The sequence below is a fragment of the Corvus kubaryi genome, unplaced genomic scaffold (genome assembly GCF_017639235.1).
Source record: "Corvus kubaryi isolate FWS band 111438036 unplaced genomic scaffold, C.kubaryi_AGA036_p1.0 134, whole genome shotgun sequence".
Taxonomy (NCBI): Eukaryota; Metazoa; Chordata; class Aves; order Passeriformes; family Corvidae; genus Corvus; species Corvus kubaryi.
This window is the reverse complement of record NW_024580668.1, coordinates 12,013,147-12,038,635: the sequence shown is the minus strand read 5'-3', so window position 1 is coordinate 12,038,635 and position 25,489 is coordinate 12,013,147. Positions and strand designations below refer to the sequence as shown.

The 25,489-nt window shown below is 49.1% G+C and overlaps 1 protein-coding gene across 7 annotated transcripts in view; it reads right to left on the bottom strand.

The window, feature by feature from the left end:
* The window catches only part of CBFA2T2 (CBFA2/RUNX1 partner transcriptional co-repressor 2), a 58,503-nt gene that overhangs the window by 32,615 nt on the left and 399 nt on the right, over positions 1-25,489 (bottom strand). Inside the window, exon 1 of one of the 7 annotated variants that reach the window (XM_042050763.1) lies at positions 4,298-4,835. The exons of 4 other annotated variants lie outside the window; for them this stretch is intronic. The gene's annotated coding sequence lies outside the window, so the exon portion shown is untranslated. Of the gene's footprint in view, positions 1-579; positions 585-4,297; positions 4,836-25,489 lie in introns of those variants that run through there. 2 more of the 7 variants (XM_042050772.1, XM_042050781.1) reach the window with 2 other exon arrangements.

Here is a 25,489-nt window from a genome sequence, read left to right as displayed (position 1 = left end):
TTGCTTGTAAAATGTTCATCCCAGTTGTAACAGCAACTGGAGCCTATCGGGGGCTTAACAGATTTCAGGGTTTTGTTGAAGCTGAAGGGTCGGCGGCGGCCCCCGGAGGATAAAAAAAGGGAAGAAAAATATAAAAAAAAAAAAAAAAAATCAATATGTGGATCCTACATCTTGCCACAGCCCCATATGGAAGTAATCAAGCACAAGGGTGGCAGCTGGGGCCAATAACAGTCACCTGCAGTTGAGGGACGTGGGGGTTTCGGATGGGTTTTTAATGCTAATTTCCTGGAGGAACAATGCGGGAGCGGGCGCGGAGCGGCAGCCGAGGGCGGCTGAATGGGGAGCCCGGGGAACAATGGCTGCACCTGGCGCGGGGAGCCGCGCACGGAGCCGGCACGCGGCGGCAGCGCCCGGCACATCTGTTCCGCACAATGCCCGCTCCCCTCGGCACTCACAGCCTGCCTGCCGGCCTGCAACAGGTCCGAGCTGGCCCTCCTCCTCCTCCTCCCCGCTCAGCTCAGGGATGGGTGTCAATACTTCGGGGGGTTCTCGGCGTTGTTTGGTTAAAGGGATGGTTACGCAGCATCCCGCCGGCGGGTTGCGGCATCCCGCTGCCACGGGAAGGTAAGGAAGGAAAACTGACTCTTGGCTTTGAAGATCTGCAAGTGTTGGTTCTTCTAAATGGTCTTCTGGCCACCTGTGACTGTGCTCCTTCGACACCCCGAGTCCTGCTGCAGCCACCAGAATCCCATGGCCAGGAGCGCGCCAAGGAAATTCAATACGCATTATTCTCAAACCTTAAGCTTGGCTTATAAAAATGCCGCTACCCAGCCCAATAAAAGGCATGATAGTTACACTTTAAAATGCTTTGAAACCTCTGAAATCGCTATTGTCCTGTTGGACATAAGCTGCTGACACACAAAGCAGTGCTAAGGTCAAGGTCCTGCCTCAGAAAATTGCTTGCAGACCCAGGAACTGAACCCAAGCCTCTCCGTGCTGCACTTTAACTGTGGGATCATCGCTCACCATTTCTTCCTGGCTGCTGCTCCCGCTCTAAACAAAGGTTTTTCCAGCCGTTCCCTGAACGCTGCATGAATTAAGGCAGTCTCCACCATAAAAATAAAAGTTGAACAGACTCCCAGAGACCTGCAGTGACGCTGCCCCCGGGGACTGCTCTGGAGTGTCTGTCGAAACACATTTCATACCTAACTCCTAACAAGCAATCAGATATGGAAATAGTCACTAGATAAAGGCAAGCTTACAATCCAGCCCAGAACAAGTATGGATAAGCCAGCTCTTATAATGGGAAAAAACCCAACAGGCAACAGATTATGACCATCTCCTGCCTTAAATCTGCTGCGTGTGCCCAAGTCCTCAAATGACTGCATTCAGCTCTCCAGCTATACTATAAACATCACATATACACGTCAAACAAATCTCATTTTTTGTCCAAACCTTAAAAAAACAGATCTGGAAAAAACAAGAGGCCACCTGGCTCCCCCATCCCGTCCCATAACCGTGGGAGAGCGCTGCCTCCTGCTAAATGCTGCTGGTGGTTACTGCATTTATGGGTCAATTTGGGGCCTGGAGGGCTGATTCACTTGAAAACTCAGCTCCTGCAGTCAAACCACACAAACCTGTCAAACCAGTGATAACCTCTACAAGCCAAAATCCACTGTGGGAGATGCAAGACAAAGCTCTGTAAAGCAGCAGTAAAAGCATTTGGGACTCACACTCGATGCGACAGGCGAGGCAGCATTAAGCGAAACCCCGCTCTCTTGGGAACACCAGTCCTGTAAGACTGAGAAGAATAAACCAATAAAAAAACCAAACCCAAGAGCCCGACCCAGGGTTCACGTGAGCAAAGCTCCCCTTGCTTTGGCGGGTTTAAACAAGCCTCTGCAACACCAGCAGATGCAAGTTGCAAAAATAGCAGCATCTTGGAAGTGAGCAGGGGCTGTGGCTCCAGTCCCTGGGCAGAGCAGAGCCTGGCTTGGCAGCACTGGTTTGGCCTTTTCACTATTAAATGGAGTTTCTGCTCTTTTCCTCAGGGCATTCCCTGTGTAATAGAGTTCTCAGATTAACGATTTATTCTCCTTGCCTTCAGCAATTCTGCTCCTTCCTCAAACCCTTCAAATCCTTCCCTTGGCTTAGCTGCACTTTCCTGTTGGCAGTACTCACTCCCACTGCCTTTGCTTTACTTCTTTCTCCTTGTTTCCCACACTGGAGTCTCTTAGTTTTGCATTATTTGGGTGTTTCTCTAACTGCTGGATATGCTGGGGTAGGGCTACCTGGCTGTAAAGGGCACATGGTCATTGCCCTAGGTAGTTCCAAACATCAGACTAAACATCTTTTCCATATTAATAGTGAAAATCATGTCATCCAGTAGACAGTAGTAGGGGAATAAAAAGTGTCTTCACCTGGCTGTCCTACACCATCTCTATAAAATTATTAGGGTTGGGGACAGAGTTTCAAGCCACCCTCTTCCCCAAAATACAGCTACCTCTCTCATCTGAGCACTCGGCTCATCAGGCATCCTAAATCCTTAAAAATAAAGGAGCCTGAGAAAAAAAAAAAAAAAAGAAAATTTCCTGCAGGGCTTGAGCAAGACTCTACCAAATTAGTTGTTTAATGGCCAAATTGTGCTGCCCTGATGCCGGGAGAACTTCCGTTTGCTTAATCAGGGCTCGACCTGCAAGGAGACCGCAGGAGCAGCTGCTCCAACACCCTGTGCTGCCTTCACAAACTCGGGCAGTCTCCAGGAGAGCTGCAGCAGAGGAGCATGGCTCTCTGCTCCTAGATATCATCACACCCTGGATGGCTCTGCTGGATATTTTTGGGGTTTCAAACTCCTTTGTGCTGGTGCACTTTGAGACGTTGAAGTGCACACACTCCTTCTGCCTCCTCCTCCAGGGACACACAGGAGGTGTTTGGTGCATCTCTAGAAGCAGACATATAATATTTTGAAAAGCTTCTACCCAAATGCTTGCATGCTGCAAAAGAAGGAAAACCTTAAGGTGGCCCACGGAGTGGCCAAACTGGCCGAGCACAAAGCTGCAGCCCAAGCACCCTGCCAGGGAGCCCAGCCAGGCTCTCCCCCAGGAGACCTTGTAATTTGGCATGTTTAAAGCTACCCTGGACAAAGCAACACCAAAGGGAATCCCCCTGCACCAGACAGCCCAGCAAATATTCCTCTCTCTTTTTCCAGCCTGACAGCAAGCGATGCTCAGCCACATTTAAGCTCCCCAAACTTTGAGCACTGATTTTCATGCATCTCCTGTGGCTGGGCAGGATTTCTCCAGCACATAAAATGGACTGAGTATCATTGCACAGGAGCTGAGTGGTGCAGGGGGCAGAAAAAGCAGTTAATATTTTGGGGATCAGCTTAAATATGCAACAGAGGGATCTTTACAACAAGCTACACCAGAGGGTCAGACGAGCAATTTCAACTCCCGAACCTTCCCAAAAGACAGGGAGGGGGGAAAAGGGCAGGTTTAAACGAAATATGCAAGGTCCAGGGGTTACAACAGAAAAAGGAAAATACAGCCTGTCTACAGCTCGACAGTGAAAATACATAGAGGAGGTGTGTTCTGGTATCACAAGATTGATCTGGGAGATTTAGATGCTGGGAGCATCAGTTGCTGCTCAAGGAGCGCAAAGACAAAAAGGGAGCAGTCTCTGCCACAATGCAGAGAAGCCCTGAAAACACTGGGAAAATTAAGGAAATTTGGGAGCCAATGGAAGAAATCCACCTCTGCAGTTTACCCCCCCACTCCCAGCTTCAATACCAGCATGCAGAAGCCAGAGTCAGCCTAGGCACAGCAGAAAAACCACGTTCTGCTAAAACACACAAAACCCTTCCTGCTTTGCCATTTCCCCAGAAAACGCCAAAAATCCCAACCCTCTGCTCATGGAGGGGGGAGCGGGGGGAAAGAAAAAAAAAAACAACCCCAAACCATTCCATAGCAACACGGAACGAGCTGTACCGCAGCTCTCCTCAGAGAGAGTTTAGTGTTTTTTCAGCTGCAGAATCCTCGCATGCAGCCGGCTGGGCTATTGAAGTTTTCCCCAGCACTGCAGAGGACCGAGGCAAGGCTGCCGAAGCGCTGCGGCCGCCGCCGCTCCCAGCCTCTCCCTCTACCTGCTCCCGAGGTGGGGGCTCTCCCCAGCCCGCCGGCAAAAGCCACGGCGCTCCTCCAACCTTCCTGGCGGCCCCGGGGCTGAGCATCCCCCGAGCATCCCCCGCGGCCCCGGATCCGCCGAGCGCTGTTTAAAAATAATCCCATGCCTTGCTTACCCTACCCAGCGAGGTTGCAAGGATCCAGCTGCTGTGGAATACACCTCGTTTCTTTGAAATAGAAAGAAAAGCGCTCTTCCTCCTCCTCCTCCTCCGCCCGTGATCTTCGAGCGCAGCCGGAGCCCAGCCTGCCTTCTCCTTTCATTAGCTGGACATGTGTCAGGTCCCGCACATCTGCGATTTCTCACTGCCTGGAGCCGCCTGTCCGATTCCAGGGAAACACAGATGGATCCCAGATGGGAAGGTCCTGCCAAACAGACCAGCTCTCCACCTTGCCAGAATACCCAGCTTAGAGGCACACACCCTCGGCTCCCTGCCTGCTCCCTGCCTGCGCCGCGCTGCTGCCAGGCTGCTCGCCAGCTGATGTCACCAGGCACACACCTACCAGCGCCTCGCCGCCCGCCTGACATTAACTTGTTAAATACACGGAATTTGTTTATGGCCGGCAGGAACAGCGAGACAAGGGCAGGAGCAAAAGAAGCTCCACCGCCCCAAACCACCCTCCCCAAACCGGCCCTGCCTTGTGCAGCACCGGGGGCACAGCAGCCTCTGTCTCAGCCCTGGGTTTTGAAATCGGGATGAGCTGTTGGGTAAACCGGCGGATTAATTTTCCGAAGGTTTCCCCACGCACGTAAATCTTCGCTGCAAACTCCCCCCGCCCCGAGCCCAGCGCCGGAGTTTGCGGCGCTGGAAAGCTGGCATGTGGAAGCAATTAGAAGCAACAACAAGATAACAAGACACTGATGTTGCAAGGGTACCAAACGCGGACTGGAAAATTCAAAGGAAGAGCAATTAAATGTGTAACATACTACCCGGCTCGAAGAGGAAGTGTTAAAGGAAAATGTAAATCCGAAATGTTTTATACCGGGAGTAAACTCCACCAGAGATCTCAGAGCAGTGAAGGAGGCTCGGAGCAGAAACCCACTGGGCACGACCACATTTGACCATTATCCCCCTCTCATAATGGACAGACGTGGCGGCTCTGCCACCTACAAACCTCCTGGCAATCCTGACAAGCTGCTCCCCGAGGTGCGGCGTGAACAACAGATATTAACTGGAGGCCCCTGACTAATCCCATCAGCCCGGCACCATTCACCGCCAGCCGGGTGCTGGGCAAACACGGATTTACACAACAGCATTCCTGGCCACGCAGGCTGGCATCCCTGGCTGCCGGGGTTCTGCCCTGAGCAGGGGCAACCACCCCTCCAGACTGCCCAAACTATCCTGCTCCACACCATCCCACTCCCAGCTCCTGTAAAACCACCCAGGAGGAGAAGCAATGTTTGTATTTTGCCTGCAGACCATGCACAGGCACATTTTAAGACCTCAGGAGGGATTCACTGCTCCAGTCCATACAGCTGAGCAGGTTCAGGTCTTGATATCCTTTCCAAATCTTTGCAGTCAACACCACCTTTCCCTCCAGCTACTTGTTTTGAGAACCAGGGACTCAATACTTTCCCAGTTCTGCAAACTAAGAGCCTGCCACTACCCAAGCTGGGGGATGCTGGTTTTTCACAAGTCCCAAAATCATACATGCCAAATTCTCCACAGTTGGTGTAGGCATGACAGGATAGTTACTTGTTCACAGGCAGCAAAATGCTCCTTTTGATGAAATTCCCAGTGCTGTGGTAGGCTACTGCTAACTGCCAAGCCATGTTCATAAACCTTCTGGAGGTACTGCCCCCCGGCATCTCATCTAACCCTTCACCCTGGCTTCTCTGCTGCTTATTCCTAATTAGTTTAAGGTACCTCTGCTTCCCTTTGGGAGGGAGAAAACTGCTTTAAAGGAAGCATTAAAAAGCATTCTGCAAGCAAGCAGGCATGGCATGAGTTCATGAACACACCAACTCCTCCACGATCTCCTCCTGCAGAGGACAGGCCTCCCAGTACAGGCAGGATGCTGCATGGTAATGGAGGCAGAATTTGGGCAGGAGACTTTGGGCTGTTGTAGGAGCACACAAAACTGCTGCTTTCCTGGCTGGGCAAACACATCGCTCTGAGAAGAGCAGCCTGGCTGCAGGCAGAGGGGGCACAGGTTTGCAGCAGCTCTCCCTCCTCCAAACCTCACCCAAGAGCAGCAATTCCACATGCTTCAGTTAGGAAAAAAAAATAAAAGTGAATCACATTCAAGTATCAGCACACGAATACCTGGAACATCCTGTGAGGTGATGCTCAGGCAGCAGAGCAGGTTGGGAACAGGCAGATCCAAGAGTGCCTCCCAGCACTCCCTTCTTCCAGCACCCCAGTCCCCACTGGAGGGGCTGCTGGCAAGGCACGTCAATAAAACATTTAAGTTCAGAAAGTTCAGCTCGCTGGGGCTTCTGACACTTCTGATGGAGGTTGCGCAAAATACTGAAGCTCTCAATATTTCATAAGCTGAGATGGAAAAACCATCTCTAAATTACACAGACAATGGAGGGAGACACAACCCAAGCAGCTCCAGCAGCACCAGAACTAATAATTTTTCTATGGACTTGCATCTCATGGTCGGCTCCCCGGCACCTCACGCTGTGGGGTCCCCAACAGGAGCTGTCCCCGGCCGGGTTGTGGCGACAGCGGTGGCTCTTATGTGGATTCTCTGATGTCTTATAAGAAGCAAGCTCATGTTGCAGCTCTGTCCCCAGTGGAGATGGTACCAGGCAGATGGATGCAGCCCCGTGCTCCCAGCATTAAGTATCCAGCACCAGACACCGCTGTTCCCTGTCCAGCCCTGTCCCAGCATCCCCAAACCAGCCTGAAACTGGGCAGTGAGCTCAAAAACTGATTTTGGTCTGAACGTAACAGAGGGGGAGATGCTGTATGGTGAACAGCAGATGCTCAAAGAGATGCTGCCTGTCAGGATCTGTCAGGTCTTTGCGTCAAAGCCATCCCAGAAGTACCCTCAGAAGGCACAGGGACATCCTGGGGCTGGGGGGGCTTTATGGAAAATAGGTGACCAGCACAAGGAGTTCCCTTGCCTGCTTTTTAAAATCACAGTTCAGCTTAAGGACCTGAACAGTTTGTAATGTTTCACTTCACACAAATAAAAGCTGTCCACAACTACGACAACTGGGTTCTAACTACCCTTTGTCAACCCATGGCTAAATAAATCTCTTCAATGTTTTTACAACCTAAAGCACTTTGAAATGTCAAGAACACAGGTCACTGCAAGTATTTTGAGCATAGTTACAACGACTTTATAAACCTTTATGAAAAGGCACAACTCTTTGCCATGGTGTCCACAGCCCAGTGTCTACCAAAACCCCACCATCCTCAAGGAAGAAATCACCACTTCTGGCTAGAGAGGCAGGAATATGCTCAGCATCAGAGTGAGTTTTGGATTCTCCACGCACAAAAACTACAGGTGGGATCACCTGGGTGCCCTGAGTAGAAGCCATTGCCAAACCTCCTTTGAAAGCCTCATGGATTGTGCCTTTCACATGATCCATGTGCCTCAGCTCACCCAAACCATGACCTATCCCTAAGCCCATCCCTGAGCTCACCACTGGCAGATGCAGGTCCATGAGGTATAAAAAAATCACAGAATCCCAGAGTGGGTTGGGTTGGAAGGGACCTTGAAGCTCATCTCATTCCACCCCTGCCATGGGCAGGGACACCTTCCACAGGTTGCTCCAACCCCCTTCCAACCTGGGATGGGGAGTCCATTCACACATCATCTACTGACCCCCCTCACTGTTCCCAAGAGGCTTGTCTGCTCCTAAATATGCATTAAAGCAGATTTTGCAGCCCAGGCATCACCGGCACAGCGGAAGGAAGCAGAACTGCAGGCAGCACGGGGAGAATGCTTTTCCCTGGCTCACCATGCTAATCTGCTTCTGCTTTCTTCTCCTGGGAATGTTCCATGGAAAGAACGATGCAAGCAAAGTTTGAACACTGGGAGCTATTGATACCTGCTGCTCAGTGTGGTTTGTGAGGAAAGCAAGGAAATCTGAAGAATTTTTCCAGTTTCCAGTGGAATTTTTATGCCTGTCATAGCCCATTGCCACAGCGAGCACAAGAGACCCGAACTGCTTCTGATTTCTCTGCTATTCCACAGATATTCCATGATGTGCCTTGGCTTTATTTTTTGCCTGCTGTGTTCTTACCTCAGAAAGAAGCTTCACTTGAACTCAAGGCAACCCTGGAAAGCCTTTGCCTTTTTAAGCTGACCACTTTCCATTGCACAGAAAAATAAATCCAAATGCACTGAGGCAGCCAAAGCCATTTATCAGGCTAAGTAGAAACCGTAAATTCATACTAACTGGAATCTGATGGAAATCAATTGGGATCCTCCTTCAGGCTCAGGTCTGGCAGGAAAGTCAAACATTTTATTGCCTTCTTTATGCCTTACAAGACAGTGGAGCCAAGAAGGGACTGCTCCCTTTGAAGCGATGCTGGTGGGGTTGCAAGGGAGACTCAGTGACTTGAGTTCAAGCTCAACCCCCTGAAACAGAGATAAGACCTCTCCATTCCTGGCAAATTTATCACATTTAACAAACATCCTCCTTTCAATAAATAATCCATTATTTGAATTAGCACATGGCAGATTATGTTAACAAGCTTAATTAGTCACAGAATCATAGAGAAAGGTTTGGGTTGGAAGAGACTTTAAAGCTCATCTCATCCCACCCCCTGCCATGGGTAGGGACACCTTCCACTAGCCCAGGTTGCTCCAAGCCCTGTCCAGCCTGGCCTTGGGCACTTCCAGGGATCCAGGGGCAGCCACAGCTTCTCTGGGCACCCTGTGCCAGGGCCTCCCCACCCTCACAGGGAACAATTCCTTCCCAATATTCCATCTAACCCTGCTAAGGCAGGTTAAAGCCACACCCTCTTACCACTCCAGACCCTTGTCCAAAGTCCCTCTACAGCTCTCTTGGAGCACCAATAGACACTGGAAGGGGCTCTAAGGTCTCCCTGGAACTTTCTCTTCTCCAGGCCAGACACCCCCAGCATTCCCAGCCTCTCCCCAGAGCAGAAGAGCTCCAGCCCTCAATGAAATCCAAATACATTGCCTCCTTCTGGACTGAACATGAGCTGTATGGCTTTTGTGCCATTTCAATCCTGCCCAGAGAAGGGGAAAAACCATATTAAAAGTTGACCTTAATTGAGCTGGAAGAATTTTACACCCAGAACATCCCCAAGCAGATATTGCCAAAAAATCCCCCAAACAAACAGGGGGAGCAAAGATGCAACAAGGAATTAAACACAACCTGAGGAAGTTACTGAAACTACTTCTGGCAACCCATTAAGGGAGGGGAGACATCACCTAAGCAGATGATACCTTATTCCTGTGGCCACATATGTAAAGAAAAAACCTGCAGGAATTGATGTCCTGTCCAAAAATATCCCCCCCAAAACAACAAACCAATTCCTAAACCTAACACCCTTGCTCTGATTAGAAATCCAAGCTTCTGTAGCCGTCACGGGTATTTAAACCAAACACAGAAATATGGAAAAAATGAGTAATCCTATTTGGAGAGAGTAAAATCCAGCCTGCACAGGATTAATTCTAGTCCAACAGCTCTGCAGCTTGACAGTATTTTCCAGATCAATAGCAGTGCCATTTGATTACAGATTTGTTCAAATACATACATCCACTCCCCTCCAATTGTCATTTCGGTGATGCTCAACTTTAATTGCCCAACACCCCGACCAGGAGCATTCCTGGCTTTGGAAGCTGTGAGGATGGAGCTCTGCTGCAGCTCTCAGCCACCTCTCCACTACTTCAGAAAACCCAATCACCTGTCTCCATCTGACACTTGTGCCCCACTCCTTGCTGGACCATCCTCTTCAGCACCTGTTTATGGTGCAAACAGGCTTTGGAAGCCAAACTCCTCCCTTTTGCAGGTGAGCTGGTGGCTTTGAGAGCTGTGTCCTGGATCACCCTGCTCCAGGCTCCCAGTGCTCCTCACCACCAGATGTGGAAGACCATTTACAATTAAGAAAGCACAGGTTAAAGCCTATCAAAGCAGCAGAACTTGGGGGTTTTTGCCTCATCCCAGAGGCCAATGTGAGCAATAAAATGCACGTGATGGATCCCAAGCCCCTTCCCTACAGCAGGCTCACCACATCCCAGTTTGCTTCCAGCACCTCCCTCCACTGGTGCCTTCCCTGCCACGAGATCTGACTCTTGCCCTGAAAATGGTTTTTCCTTCTTTATCTTGGGCTCTTTTAACAGAAGCCTTTCTCCCAATTTCATCCTGAGCTTCCTTCTGCTCCAGTCCCTGGGACTGCACATCTGTGAGGACTGCTGGGGCTCAGCTCCTTTCCCAGTGCTTCGGAGGAGGAAAGTGGTACCTCCCCACCACACAGCCACCTAAGGAGCCTCTTTTCTCATTAATTAGTTGTCACTAACCTGGCAACCTTGATTAAAAATATCCCAATTCCAGTCTCCCTTTAGAAAAAAATAAATCCTGAACTGTTTTGTTCATTACACCCAGTAAAACCACCAGCTCAGGATTTTAAGGAAAGCTTCCCAGTAGCATCCCAGTTTGTTGGCTTTGCAGGTTTAGCACTGAGCAGGGTTCCCTTCCTTCCAGCCTCAACCAATCACAAAAAACCCACATTTTCAAACGTGCTTTCTGCTAGTTTTTCCTACATTTATTTTTTATCCATTTTTCTTCGCCAGCTCCCTTCTCCTGCTTTCCACTGACCCTTTAGACCTAACAAACGCTGGCTTTGGGGAGAGAAAAAAAAAAAAAAGAATAAAGAGCCCAGCGCAGCCCTTTGCGCCTGGCCCGGCATTCCAGCGCTGCGCTCCCGGCTCCACAAAGTCTGATTTAGGAGCACTGCTGGGAGCTATTAGTTTACGAAAGGCCCAGCACGCCCACCCAGGCACAGGCGACGGCGAGAGGCTCCCCTTTCACCGCTGCCATGTGCCTCCCATCCCGCCCGGAGCGCTCGGGAAGGCTGTGGTCGGGCTCGGGGCAGGAAGCCAAGGGAAAGGCAGCCCGGGCGGCGGGCGAGGAGAGCGCAGAGGTCAGGGGAGAGGGCTGGATATCGTCCACAGCCCCGTGCTGCCGCAGGAGAAGCCATTAATTAATGGGATGCTTATTAAGAGAGTTCAGCCTCCATCCAGACTCTCCTTTTATCCTGCCTGTTTTGCTCCTTGTTTCCATGTCCTGTAACCACTTCTTCCTTTTTGTGTCCTTTTCCCCGTTTCCACTACCATGCTTTTAAGCTCTTCTTCAATCTGCTTTTTTGCCTTATTTTTGCTTATTCTCCACTCTCTGCTTCCACCATCTCCAGCTCCTTGCCTGCCTCCGCCCCTTGCCTGACAGCACAGAGAATCCCCAGCAGCCCCAAGAGCTGATCCCAAAAATCATCACTGTCAGCCCAACCACTGGAGGCCCATGGAATCTGCTGAGCGGGCTCAGCCACCTGCCCAGGTGTCTGCCACCTGCCCCTGTTACCCACCCAGAATTAAAGCATGCATCAGCCTCCCAAAAATGTGTGCCATGGGGAACTTAATGGCATGGCCTGCCAACAGCTGCCAGACTTTGGCCAGCTCATTATCCCAAACTCCTGGTGTGGATGTAGGACAGAGTTAACGCCCCAAAACTGAAGATCAGCTCAGTGGTGGGAGAGGCAGGGAGAAAGGAAAGGGGAAAACAGGCAATAAAGCATCGTTTTGGAGACATCAGGGTTTTGACATTCTCCAACTGGCTTCTATTACCATTGCATCTGTCTTTGGGTGCCTGAAGGGGAAAAAATAAAAGGAAAGACTCATTTCCAGAGGTACAGAGCAATCAGCAGGTTCTCTGCACTTCCACTGCCTCTGGAGTGCTTGGATGCAGCTCAAGGAAGACCAGGAGCAGTGAACAAGGACCTGAAATTTTATTACCTTCCCCTCCTGCCGGAAGCAGAGCCTATTTGCAGATTTACAGCTCGTGTCAACAGGAAGTTCGTGTTTACAAGTTTCCTGGAAAAAAAAGCCAGCATTCCTGTCCTCTGCCATAGCCCGGTGGGAATGCTGCCTCGTAGGGACTGCTCAGATGGGTATGGGAGACAGGAAGGAGTTTTAGCCATGTAGAATATCCAGACAAATAGATAAAGCTATGGGGAAAAAAAAAAAAATTTGAAGGCCAGAAGGAGAACAGTAATTCAGCAATTTGGTGGAAAATGCACAGCAAGACAGCACAGCCGTGTCTGGAAAAATACTTTTGTAGCATCTGGGATTCACACTTCAAAGAAGCAGAAGAATTTTAAGAGGATAAAAAGCTATATTCAGGCTAACATGAATTTTTCTCCTCTGGCCCAACTCTCTTGTCATTCCCATTACACTGTTCCTCCAAGAGTCACAGCCAAGCTCAGCTGGTCACACTGGGGTGGGTCATCCTCCCAATAAAGGCATGAATGGGACCACAGCAGTGTTTGGTGGCGCTGCTGGATCCACCAGGATCCATCCATCCCCAAGCTCAACCCCAGATTGAGCTGAGAACATCATTTATTGCCTTCAAAAACTGGAGCCCTGGGCCTAAACGATCCTATCTTGTGAAGCCTGGATTTAAAATCTTCCCCTTTTATTTACATGGTTATTAAAAAAAACAACCTGAAACCAAACAAAAAAAAAAACCCCAATATTTGTTCCAAAATTACACAAAAGAAGAGGACATGAAGACAGCCAAAGGTCAAGCAGCCAGAGCTCTACCAGGATGCCAAAGACTCAAATCAGTAAATATTTATTTAGGCCATGCTGTACAGTTTCGTAAAGACAGATATGGAGTACCTAGGTGTCTGATCTCCTGAGAACATGCTGCTCCCAAGGAAAGTTTCTGTCTTGACAGATGGACATTTTCCAACAGAAGAATGATCCAATCACAAGATCCCTCTGAAGCAAACTAATTCAACAAAACACAACAGGTACAGAAAACCAAGTCTCAAAACCCCACAGCTACCTTCTCCCTAGAGAAAGGGCTGGAGAAAACCAAGCTGGCAAAGCACTCAACCCACCCAGCCTTACAAACCTCCAGGATTTAACATGCAGAAGCTTGAAACAACTGAGCTGAAGAGGAAACTCAGAACTGCTGCAGGCATCAGATCCTTCCAACACCACCACAGCTGTCCCCCAACCCTTTCAGCCACAGCTGATCCCAGCACAGATTTAGGGTGACCCCCCCTCAGCCAAAGCTGCACGTCTCCATTCCTTCCCTGGGCATTCAAGCTCTTTCCATATCAACCAGCAGCACTAACAACAAAATTCCCAGTAGAGTCGGAGAGATGGGGAGGAAAGAGCCATGCAAAGGTCCCCAAACTTGTTTTTCCCTCCTAAGTTCTTAGCAGGAAACCATTACTGAAGAGCAGCCTGCCCTGGATCCAAGCATTTCACATCCAGGTGTCACCATCCCTGTGCAAGAGAATGGAAGTTCAAAGGGAAGGTTTTGCAAGAGGCTGAAAGGAGCATTTGCTGAGAGCATCACATTAAAGCAGTCAGGTGTCTTCTACCCCACACACTGGACACACGTGTTCAGACAACTTCAAGAGCCAGAAGAACCCAAACATGTGTATGGGGAAGGTAATTTACATGCACAGAGAGGAAAAAGCAAGAGAACAAAAATTACCTTCAATCCAAACCTCAGATTTACTAAACTTGAAACTTTAAAAGTCATCAAAATCTTCATTTTCTACACCATGAGTTATATTAAAAAAAACCCTAGCAACAACTCAGGGGGACAAATAATAAAGAGACAAAAAAACAGAATAAAAACCTGGAGTAGGAGATAGAAAAGAGAGATTCATCAGCAAAGCTCCTCCAAAAGGGGGTTTGGAGCTGAGGGCAGAGGCAGCTCAATGGCAGCATTCTGGAAAGAGCTGATTTGATTTGGCTGTTACTACTGAGGAAAAAACTAAAACAAAACAACAAAAAAAAACCCCTAAAACAAAACTAAAGCAGCTCAATCATGTATTTACTTCCTCTTCATTTCATTAATACTACCCAGGGCTGCAGCTGAGGCAAAGCTGAGTTTATTGCCCCCAACCCTGCTTTGGGGTGTGCTCTGCCCAGGTGAGCCAGCACCTCCCAGGGCTGCTCTTAACTTCCCCCAGCTGTGTTTTCCTGATGTCCCAAACATCTCCACCTGGTTCTGCAGATGGAGCAGCTGCAGTTGGAGGCAAACACCTGGTGAGCCACAGCCCTGCCCTGCTTTGCAAGGGGAGATCTGAGTTACAGCAGCTCCTGCCCTATTTAAGGCCTGTAAGTGCTGTGTTTGTGGTAAATAATTTGCCTCCTTTGAGCCCAGCGAACCTGAAAAGCTCAGCTAGGCAGCTTTGCACTGACCAGCCACCAAAAACCTCCTGAAGATGTGGAAAGGAGTGCTAAATCTAGCAGAGGTTGTACTCAGAGCAGACCACTACTGGATGCTCCAGTGATTGTACCTTTACAACAGTTGCATTTCTCACACACCAGCTTTGGGCTACACCAACCCAACCAGCAAGAGAGCTGCAGATGTGCCCGGCTCCAGGCTGGCAGGAGCCTCCCCTGGGATAGAGGAAGAGCCTGGTGCTGTTCACTGCTTATGTCTGACCTGGTGCTCCAAGCTCCAGAGTGAGTACTTGGAAATTCACTTCTCTAGAAAAACATTTGACAAATCCTCTAGGGAATGTCACAATGAGCAGAGCAAGAGAAGTAGTAGGACTGTTTTCTGAGGGATTTTTACAACACTCATGTCAAGTAACACCTCTCTTCAAATCAATACTGCAATCTGAGCAGGCTTTCAGCCCAACAGTTCATTCTTCTTGGAGACTCCTTACAACTAAGCAGCAGTGTCATACATCTACCTGGCTAACAGTGCAGCTTCAGCATTTCTTTGTACCATTTTCCTGCAAGTTCTTGGTCAGTGATGGTAGTATTTATGTTAAGAACACAAGAGTATATAACTAAAACACTACAAACTGGAGAGGGGGACAGTGCACTCAAAAAAACCCCAAACCCACTTCCCAACAGGCTCCAGATGTCTGGAGACTACAGCATCAGCAAAAGCAGCTGTTTGTTACTTAGCAGTCATTTCCAAGTGACTTGAGCTGAATTCAGTATTGTAGTCACACAGGACAAACAATCCGTGAGAGATGCTCAAGGCCAGGTTGGAATGGGCTCTCAGCCACCTGGGATAGTGGAAGGTGTCCCTGCCCATAGCAGGGGTTTGGAACAGGATAATCTTTACGGACCCTTCTAATCCAAACCATTCTGGGAGTCTATGTAATAAAATTTTGGGGGAAAAGGAGATAATTTAAGGGTTAAATTAAATCTTGCAAGGCCAAACTGACAGGAATCCATTCCAGAAAGCCTGCAGGGTCAACTTGTATTGACTACAGAAGATCCTTGTGCAAATTAAAAGGTTTCCCTGCCTGTTTGTTTTGGCATATGGAAAAGCTGCGAATTCATTCCCTAAGGTTCGCACCAAGGAGGCTGTTAAATGCCAGGACAAGTCTCGGGCCTGGGATGTTTGGATGGTAAGGAGTGCTGGAGGTGCAGCCTGCTGCAATTCTCCCATGTGCTCAGGAGTCAAATCAAATCAAGCTGACATTTGTAAAAGCCCCTCTCGGGTCCCATTTCCAAATACCTGCATCCCTGGGTCCCCCAGTTCTCCTGTTTCTCAGTGCCCCTCTGCAGGAAGGAGCAGTTCACTATGAAAATGGAGAGTGCCTGTCTTCCTCACCCATGCAGAACAGCTAATCCTACCAGGATAATCCCGCTTTAATGAGAAAACTATAGGACCTTTGATAAAGCATATAAATCTTAGAAAAGCCCTACTACAACATTCCTTAGTCTCTGGGACTGGATGACCGACCTCTAAAATGAATTTTGCATGTGGCTTCTCAAGCTGTGGAAGGTAACACGTGGCAGGGAGAGCAAACTGCTCCCTCTTGTTTGCAAGACACCATAAAATCTGTAACAGTGCTGCAGGCAAATTTCCCATGCCTCTGGACATGTGTGCTACTCCATCAACAAAATGCCTCAACCTCTGCCTGCCACAGGAGCCAGAGGACACCGTCACATCCAGCTCCTTTTATCCAACTCACAGCACACTTCCCAAAATGGGAATGGCCATGATACAGCTGACCTGCCCCAAGTCCGTGGCTCCAAAGGTTCAGTGATTTCCTACAGCCCAACAAAGAGCTGGGAGATGGCAGGAACTGCGTCAGAGCCAACCTGGGCTGCAGCACAGCTGCTGAGCTCCAAGATAAACTTTCGAGCCTCTGCCAAACTGAGAATCTGTGTCAGGTTTTGTATGACAAAAGAAAAAAAAAAAAAAAAAAAGACTTGAAAACAATTCCTCATTACAGCTTAGGTGTAGAAATCCACAGACACTTTTTCCTGACCTCACAAGACCTTGCTCCAGCACCGGAGGAGAAGAACCCAATGAATTGACATTTCAACACTTTCTTTTCCCCTCAAGTACAAACACACAACTGCTGAGAAAAAGCAGTGATGCTCTGACCTGACACAACCAGTCGTGTTGAGGGATAATTCCTGTGCTGTATCAGTGACTGGAATTACCAGGGCTTTGCCAACAGCTTAATGAGATGGAAACTCATGCTCCCACTGCCAGAATTTGTTTGTCGGGCTATAAACTATTTAGATGCCCTGAATATTTTGCTCCTGTGTTATAAAACAGGTGTGACGAGGTGCATCTCCATTCACGGAGCTGCTGCTCGGAGCAGCACGGCCTTTTGGACAGATCTAAATTCCTGGTGTGCTGTGTGTACACAGGGAGATCTGTCCACTGGCTTCTCCTTCACCAAAAGGGGCTCTCAGAGCCTGGATGGCAACTTGGGTCAACCTGCCCAGAGTCCTGGACTGGCTTTGTGTGGTGCTGCCAGGCTCTCCAGGGCTTCCTGGGCCACCTCAGACCAGCAAGAGCACCAGCAGGACAGTAAAAGTGCAATGCTGGTGGAAACTGAGGCAATCCTTACACGTGCACAGGGGAAAAGGGGAGATTCTATGCCAACCAAACAATCTTGTTTGGTACCTGTGAGACTGAAGGCAAGAATTCCTGCATGGATGAGATCCTGGTGTTTGGTGCTCACCTGTCCTCACGCCATCAGGATAGTCCTCAGCACTGATGGAGGATCAAAATGAGGTAAAGAATGTTCAGGAGCACTGACTGAGTCTACAAGTGTTTTTTTCTGAGCATATTTTACCATAAAAATATAACTAATTTTATTCCATTAAATTTATCTCAAACTTAGCTTTCTTAATTAGAGGTACAGGGCTCGAGGGGAACTGCTGTAATTATTAAATGGGAAATAAAACCTGATGAAAACAGTAACTGCAGTGACTGAAAACTTAAATAAAACTGCTAGAGGACAAATCAAGAAACATCCAAAAATCAGCTGCTCAACAGTTTATGTGCTCTGATAGTCATTTACCCATTCAAATGCACAAAGAGGTTTTATTTTCCTATTTTCCCTCTTGCTAAAATCAATACTACCCTGGAAAGGAAAAAAAAAAGGGTTGTTCAATGAGACAAATATATACAAGAAGAAAACAGTCAGAAAAGTGCCCGGGAATGTTTCTGGAATACTGCAGTGCAAAACCAAGGCTCTCCCTCAGAAGATTCCATCAAATTAACTCCTAGGTGCTCAGCATGTCTAGATAAAGAGGGAAAACCAAGCTTTCACAGAAAAAAACATCCCCTGGGGGGGAACAAAGGGCACCACCAGTGTATTCTGGAATGTGGAAACTCAGGTGGGCCAAGGGCAGTAATCTGAAATCAGGTATTTTGCAGCAGAGGGGTAAATAAACATCAGTAAATGGATGCAGGGGGTCCAACCACGATCCCAGTGCGAGCTGATTTGCAGTCCCTGATATGGGAGTCATATGAACAAGCCACTGTGTGACACAATTCCTGACCCGGGCTGGGTTAGGAGTGGGAATGCCTCTCTGGAAGAACGCTCCTGAGGACGACGCAGTTTTTGTAAAGTACAGTGTGTCTCCTTACTCACCACGGAAGGTGATCCATCAGCATCTGTAGTGTGAAGAGAGAAGCAAACAGCAGAAGGAAAGCAAAGTGCTAGAAAGAATTCCTGGCTAGAATCTGCTGCTTTAAATCTTCCCATGAACACGGGCTGTGAGCTGCAGAACGACACACTCGCACCGGGAAAGCAAAATGGGTACAAGGCTCCCATCCAACTTGGATTTAATGGCAGAGAAGATAGATCTGCTCTTTGAGAAAAATCCCAATTGTTGATTTCTATTTTGTCTGGCGATGGAGCACAGTATTCCTCCTTCCTTCCTGCCAAAAGTGGTGGAAGTACGATGTGCTTTAAAGTAATTACAGCAGCTCATCCTAGAAGTGGCTGCATTTCAAACGAGGCAGGAGATGCACAAGAGGGGAGTGGCTGCTCCTGGCTGAAAAAGCTGAACCTGCCTTCAGACCCGGGGATGACAACAAACCACCACATTTGCTTCCGATACCTGTCCAATTTGCCCCCTTCTGGTCTGCCTAACCCTGCTGCACCTCCGTGGATGGCTGGAAAATCCACAGCAGCATGGCTCAACGTGGCACTCATGGGCAGGACATGCCATCCTACAGGGACTTAGCTTGATCCAAGGTTTTTTGAGCTGGTATCTCTCTGACTCCTCGGCAAAACTGGCAAACATTTGGCTGTGCCAACCCTGTACCCCTCTAAACATTGCAGTACGCCTGGAAGTGCGCAGTATTTTCATTATTGGTAGAACAGCCATAATTATCCAAATAAAACTATTACTATACTGGGTCTCTGATCATAAATAGAACTTAATGGATTTTATTACATCCCAGGAAGCAAGAGCTACAGAAGGAAAAGTATTGCTAAATGTGCTTTGCTACTATCTATCAATTTCTCCTAAACACTCAGCACTTAAGAAATACCCAAAGAAACACACTGCTCCCACTGCATAACCATTGCAAGTTCCCCTCTGAGCTCTTCCCCTGTAGCCAGCTCGCAGGGGACGTTTCAGCAGCTGAAAATTAAAGGGTCACAATATTGAGCCTCCAGGTATCAAGTTCACAATGGAAATAGCAGCTGACACAGAAAGGGCTCTGCTGAGCACGGCGGTGATAATTCTGTTGCCTCAGAGCTGGAAGCAGCTCACTTACGCAAAGTTTGTTATTTAACTCAGCGAGGAATGAAAGAAAATGCCACAGCCATGGATTTATTCCTTACACAGCCTCTTTCAAATCACACTCCACACCGGAGGCGCGCTAGCAGTGAGTCTTTAACTCTGGCTGCAGCATCCTCTTATATCCAAATAATTCCCTGTCAAGTGCCGGGGAAGGCAGTGATGGCCTCAGCGAGTGCTGCTTGTCCTGCAAACCCTTCTACTGGAGCCCAACTTCCAGAAAACTTCGCAGGAGCCAAACACCACTAGATGCCACAGGTCCAAGAGCGAGTGACAACAAATCTGGGATGTCCGACAGTCACCAGTCCAAGTGGCCTCATGGAGAAGGGCAGGAACAACGAGGACTTCAGTGGGGCAGCCAGATATGCCAGCTTCCCATTTGCCCCTGCTCACATAATCCAGGAAAAGCCATCTTTCCACCCCCGGGGACTCCCCACCTGGCCCCGCTCCGCGGTGACAGCCCAGGCCTGCTGCTATCTCCCAAACAGATGCATTTATTCTCCTGAGAGCCTCCCACGTCTTATCTAGCTGGCAGTTTCTGAACGTCGAGCGCCAAGTCCGGCTAAAACCACTTTAAGCTCTTTTAGGCAACAATTCCTGAGAGCGTTTTGGCAGTGGAGTGAGGCAGGCGGGACGGCAGCCCCGCTGCAGCATCCTCTGCGCTGTCCTGCCGGGATGGGCACGGAAAGCAACCCCTGCACCCCGCTCTAGAGATGCTGTAAACATGACCTGGCACAGGAATGGATGTAGAGTTTACAGAGATGCCTTGCTTCAAGCAAATTTGCCTCTCAACACATGGCCAAACTCTCACGCAATAAATTAACTATTTGGCAGCCACCGAACTAGCGCTGGAGCCAAACCAATTAGGGTTTAATGTGATCCCAATTTCCTATTTCTGAGACGGGGGTCGGGGAGGTGGGGGGAGCAGGGGGAAGAGGAGGGAGGGAGAGCAAAGTAAATCCCCTCCTGGTTTATAAATCCTTGCCAATCATCCCAGATAAACCTGTCACCCACAGCTCTAAATCTGTACTTGCACTCGCGTGCTCCGAGGGACGTGGTGGGAAAAGGCGCATCGGACGCAGCCAGCCTGACTCCCGACATGTGTTTTCCATACTTGGGAAATTCAATCACTTAAAAAATATTTACCAAGCTTTGTCTTTAATTAGAAAAACATGACGACGGATAAGGCGAGTTATTGTTTCTAAGCTAGAAATGTCAGAGATCCTCATGATGTCAGAAGATAAACCCCATCAGCGACCCGCGGACGCGCTGCCAGGGCCGCAAATGTTTCGAGGGATTTTTTTCATCTCCCCTCAAAGTTCAGCTCCTTCCAGTCAGAATTCATCGGTGGCTTCTTGGCCCCCACCAAAGCTAATCAGGGAGGAGGAGGAGGAGATGGAGGGAAGGCTCCTGCAGCAGATCTGCCAGACGGGTGTTTTAATGCAAACGAGCTCGCACAACGGGGGAGGAACAGAGGAACATTTGACTTCTTTGTGTTTTAACATCCTGACTCTGGTACCTCCCTTGCACAAGTAATTACCTGCCCTCAACTAAGATAAGCAAATTAATCTCATCCACACCTGGAAACGCCACAGGCTGAGCTGTCCCCATCATTTAAAAAAGTGTTAATTTAAGTTTCTGCTTAGCCAAGGCTCAGAGAAATGCTCGCTCTCGGGAACACAGCCACAGAATACTGCAGCCCACAATACTCACCTAAGAAAAGGAAGCTGCCTGCGCTCCAAGCGGACAACCAGGAGTTCTGCCTGCCCAGGACCATGGGGGCCCTACAGCTGTACCCCACACTACAGCCCCTCTTCCACCTCTGTTTGATCCAACACTTCTGGCCAGGTCCGGAGAGGCTCCGCAGGCAGGATGCATAAGTTAGAAGTACAAAGCAAATATTTGTTGGCAACAAACAAAAGACAGCCGGGATGTAATGAGCTGCAAGGCCCATTTGTGGGCTCACCACTCCTGTTAAAGTGACTGAAGAGTCTTTGCTGACCAGGTGGGGGTCAGGGAGGGTCCCTGGACTGGCTCCTCAGCACTGCCCGGCTGTTGTGTGCCACCAGCCCAGTCCCACCAGTGCCAGCAACTGCTGGACCCAACCACCCCTCGCCAGTCCCTGGCCAGACCAGCCCACTCCCACACACCCCAAACATGTACAGCCTCCCTGCTTTATCTCCTTTAGGGCTTTATACCTCCTTCTCCTCCTCCTCTTGTTGCCTCCTGGCAGAGAAGGCGGGATCAAACACACAAAAAGGCCAGGTGGGAGCGTGTCAGGTGATATATTTGGAGGAACTTCCTGCTACAACAACCAGGTGCACTACTAGGAAGTGAAAGCCAACTCCCAAGAGGTCATGAGGATTAAAAAGTACGGCTAAGCAGGGAGAAGCTGGTATTGATGCCAACAAACTGGTGTGTCTATCGAAACCACTTGGACAAAAGCAGCAGTAAGTCTGCAAGCATTCACTAAGTATTTGTTTGATCATTTTATATCCACAGTCAAAAAAAGGCTAATCCTGCATTTTTCCATTCAAAACCATACCTGTAATGAGAGAGTTCTATAATATTTTTCAAATATTTTTTAGCAAGCTTTGAAGCGTCACCTATGGCCCCAAAGCCAAGCCATGAGTATGCCATGTACCTTGTGAAAACACCCTTGCTACCCAAGGCTGAGGGCTAATAGCAATGACTATCTTAAATACCAACATAAATCTACACTGGAGAAAATCCCTGCCTGAACAGTCTGATCCTTTAAATTATCCCAAGTGTGCAAAGCACGTCACTGAGGAAAACATATGTGCAGAGTTTGACCTCAAAGTCCAAGTGCCAGAAAAGCTGCTACCTGTAGAAGTCAGTGACGCTCTCTGATGACACGGAGTAAAGGACATTTTAATTGACTTCTGGGGTCAGGGTTGATTAACCTGGAGCGCAAAATACAGCCAAAATGACGCCCAGGACACCTCTGTAGCTGAATCAAACAAGGGTGTGCACACAGGATGTGGCACAAAGAGATGGGAAGGTGACAGGGACACAGGACAAGTTTTAAGTCCCAGACACTGGCTGGACAAGTGCCCTCAGGACTGTGGTTTTCTGGAAAAGCTCCAGGTAAATCACCTGTCTGGGTGGAAACCCTTCCCCTGGGACTTTCTACATCAGAGGGGGAGAGATGGATTCACTCCTCACCTTTTTGAGTTTTACAGCCACCTCCTTCTTCTGAAAGGGAAGAGTTCACCTCTGATTCTTGCCAGCAAGAGAGAAACCTGAGCAGTTCCCCCCCCTCCAGTGGCTCATGGCAGCCTCTCGAGGTGCCTGTGACTCCTTGGCAGCTCAGGCAGATGGCAAGCACTCAGCTCACTATTCCACTCCAGTCCTGCTTCCAGCAGAGTCAACTCCACAAGCTCTACCCCAAGTACAAGCTCTTTTCGACCCTCAGAGTCCCTGCAAATCAAAAAACTCTTTTTCTTTTCGCTGACTGCTTTAAAATGTCAGTTTATTTCACTCTCCTGAACACTGGCACAAAGGAAGAGGAACACCTTAAGCCTTTCATTTTACGGCATATGAAAATCAAGACTAAGTCCCTGAATGATCCATTTCAATTTCTGCCCATTGGAAATGTAAGAAGAGCATATTCATGAGAGCCACTATGTGCCTCAAACTGGAACATCCCAAAGTTTCAAAGCACTCCTTCTTCATTGCTTCTCTCTTTCCCCATCATTAGTTTCACACTGAGCACTGATCCACTTCTCTGTAACACACACCCACAGGAATCAAGCAACCTCCTGACATTGCCAGGATCTGTGTAACACAGCAGAAATCATTGGGCTGATAACCAAAGCAATGCAGATAATTAGATTTATAAAAATTATGAGTCTACAGCTGATTATTACTTTCTTGAGACCAAAGATAAACCCCAGCAGTGTTCTTGGGCTGACACTGGGCTCAAGAACTAAGCGATGTCTTGTGTCAGCGTTCAGGCTGTTAACAGCTGGCACTAACAGGACATCCTTACCTGATCTATCTACAAAGGTCCTGATAGCTATAGCCCATATCTATGTGCTTATCTTTATAAAGCAGCTGCATGGCTCACCAGGCTTATCCTTAGCATTCCCCAATGGATGCTGGGCCACAGGCACATTAAAGCTGCACAAAAATAACACCTTAGCTCCCACTCCAAGCATTCCAGGTGCCCTCACCCTCTCCTGCCAGGGGCTATGGCTTTGCTGTCCCTGCTGCCATAAGGTCAGTGATTGCTTCCGCAGTCCTGTCAGCAGCGCCCAGATGAAAAGCCCTAATCACAAAATAACAAACTGGTTTGGGCTGGGAGGGACCTTAGAGACCACCTTGTTCCACCCCCTGCCATGGGCAGGGACACCTTCCACTATCCCAGGTTGCTCCAAGCCCCGTCCAGCCTGGCCTTGGACACTTCCAGGGATCCAGGGGCAGCCACAGCTTCTCTGGGCACCCTGTGCCAGGGCCTCCCCACCCTCACAAGGAACAATTCCTTCCTAATCTCAGACATGGTTTAATATTGCAAAACTCAACAGCTACACACACATCCATACGTTCCTGCCACGATCCAATAAAACATTCAAACAGCTTGCCCTGTGTTGCAGAAAGTGTCACAGCTGAGAGAGGAACTGGTTTCACATACCCATCCTGAACCTATGATGGAGGCACAAGATCCCTGTCTCCCTTAGCTTCAATGATTTTTAGCAGGATTTCAAAGGCCTGTCTGTCCTCCCTGTGCTCAGTCTGAGGGAAGCAGGGAGTCCGAGCAGTCTCTGCATACACCACTGAGCTGCACCACGAGCAGACACACTGTGTGGGATTTGTTTCATCCAACTCCTCACTGCCAAAGCCTAAGCCAGCTCTCCTGGACTCCCCTTGCAGGCAGTGAAAAAGCCCAGGCACCTCCAGTGTGGAATTTGTCTCATTCAAAGAGAGGTGTGCAAGGCTGGAGAGATGCAACACCCTCAGAAGCGCCTGTTTCTCCAATGTGACTTCAAAGGGAGCTTGGGGGAAGGAGATGGGGCACAGAGGGCTGACTTTGGACAGCGGGGTTAAAGCACATGATCTCACCCAAGCTCCTTCTGTGGGCCCTTTTCTTCAGGGCTGACAAAATGAAGGTTAGGAGCCAGGTGCCAGGGCTCTCCACAGCCACGTGGATGTGGACATGGCTCTCCCACCACGGTGCTCTCCAGGCACCTGGGACACTGGCTGGGTAAAGTCCACGTGCCTTGCCAGACTCATATATTTCTAACTGCCTTAAGGGGTAACAGCCTCACTTCAACATCTCCACACACTTTGCATCAAGCAGCACAACAAAGTATAAAACCACCCGCTGCAACTTCTGTCACTCGGTAATTCCTTCTCCATATCGGGAATGCAGCTTTCAGAGTGGTTTCCACATTAGCATCAGCATCTATCTTTACACTGCTTCCCTATGAGCAATCACACTTCATTTTAAAATTCCTGAATTTCCTGAGCTTTGGGATGTGCTTTTAACTGCTTTTCTCCCTTTCCTGAGCTATGGCTTATCCGCAGTCACCTTGAGGCCATGATCCAGCCCATGTGCAATGGACATTGCTACACACAGACACCCCGGCTCCGTCCGGCACCTCACTCCTCATCCCGGGATGGGCTCATTCTCCATTCCCAGTTGTGGATAAACAAGCACAGGCCACAAAACGCTCAGGAGATTGAAAAACAGGCTAACCACGTGCTCTCCTGCCAACCTCCTGGCTTGCAGAGGGCACAACACTTCTGGCAACAAACCCAGGAGTTTTGGGAAATTAATGCAAATGGAGCTGAAGAGATCCACCTTCCCAGCTCCAAGCAGGAGAGGATGCTGCCAAAGCCAGGATTTATGTGCACAGGATTCACACGCACAAGGTGCCGGGTCGCTGCCCGCAGTTTGCAGGGGTGGGAACACTCGTGGCCAGCTCTGTCCCGGGTATCCACTGTGGTGGCACTCCCCGGGACATTTTACCGACGTGTTCCAGCGGCCGGCTGGGAATGTGGGAAGTGGCAGGAGGGTGCAAACCTTTCCCTTTGGCTCCAACACCTGAGCTCCGGCACTGCCGGACCCAGCCGCCTGCCCAGGGGTG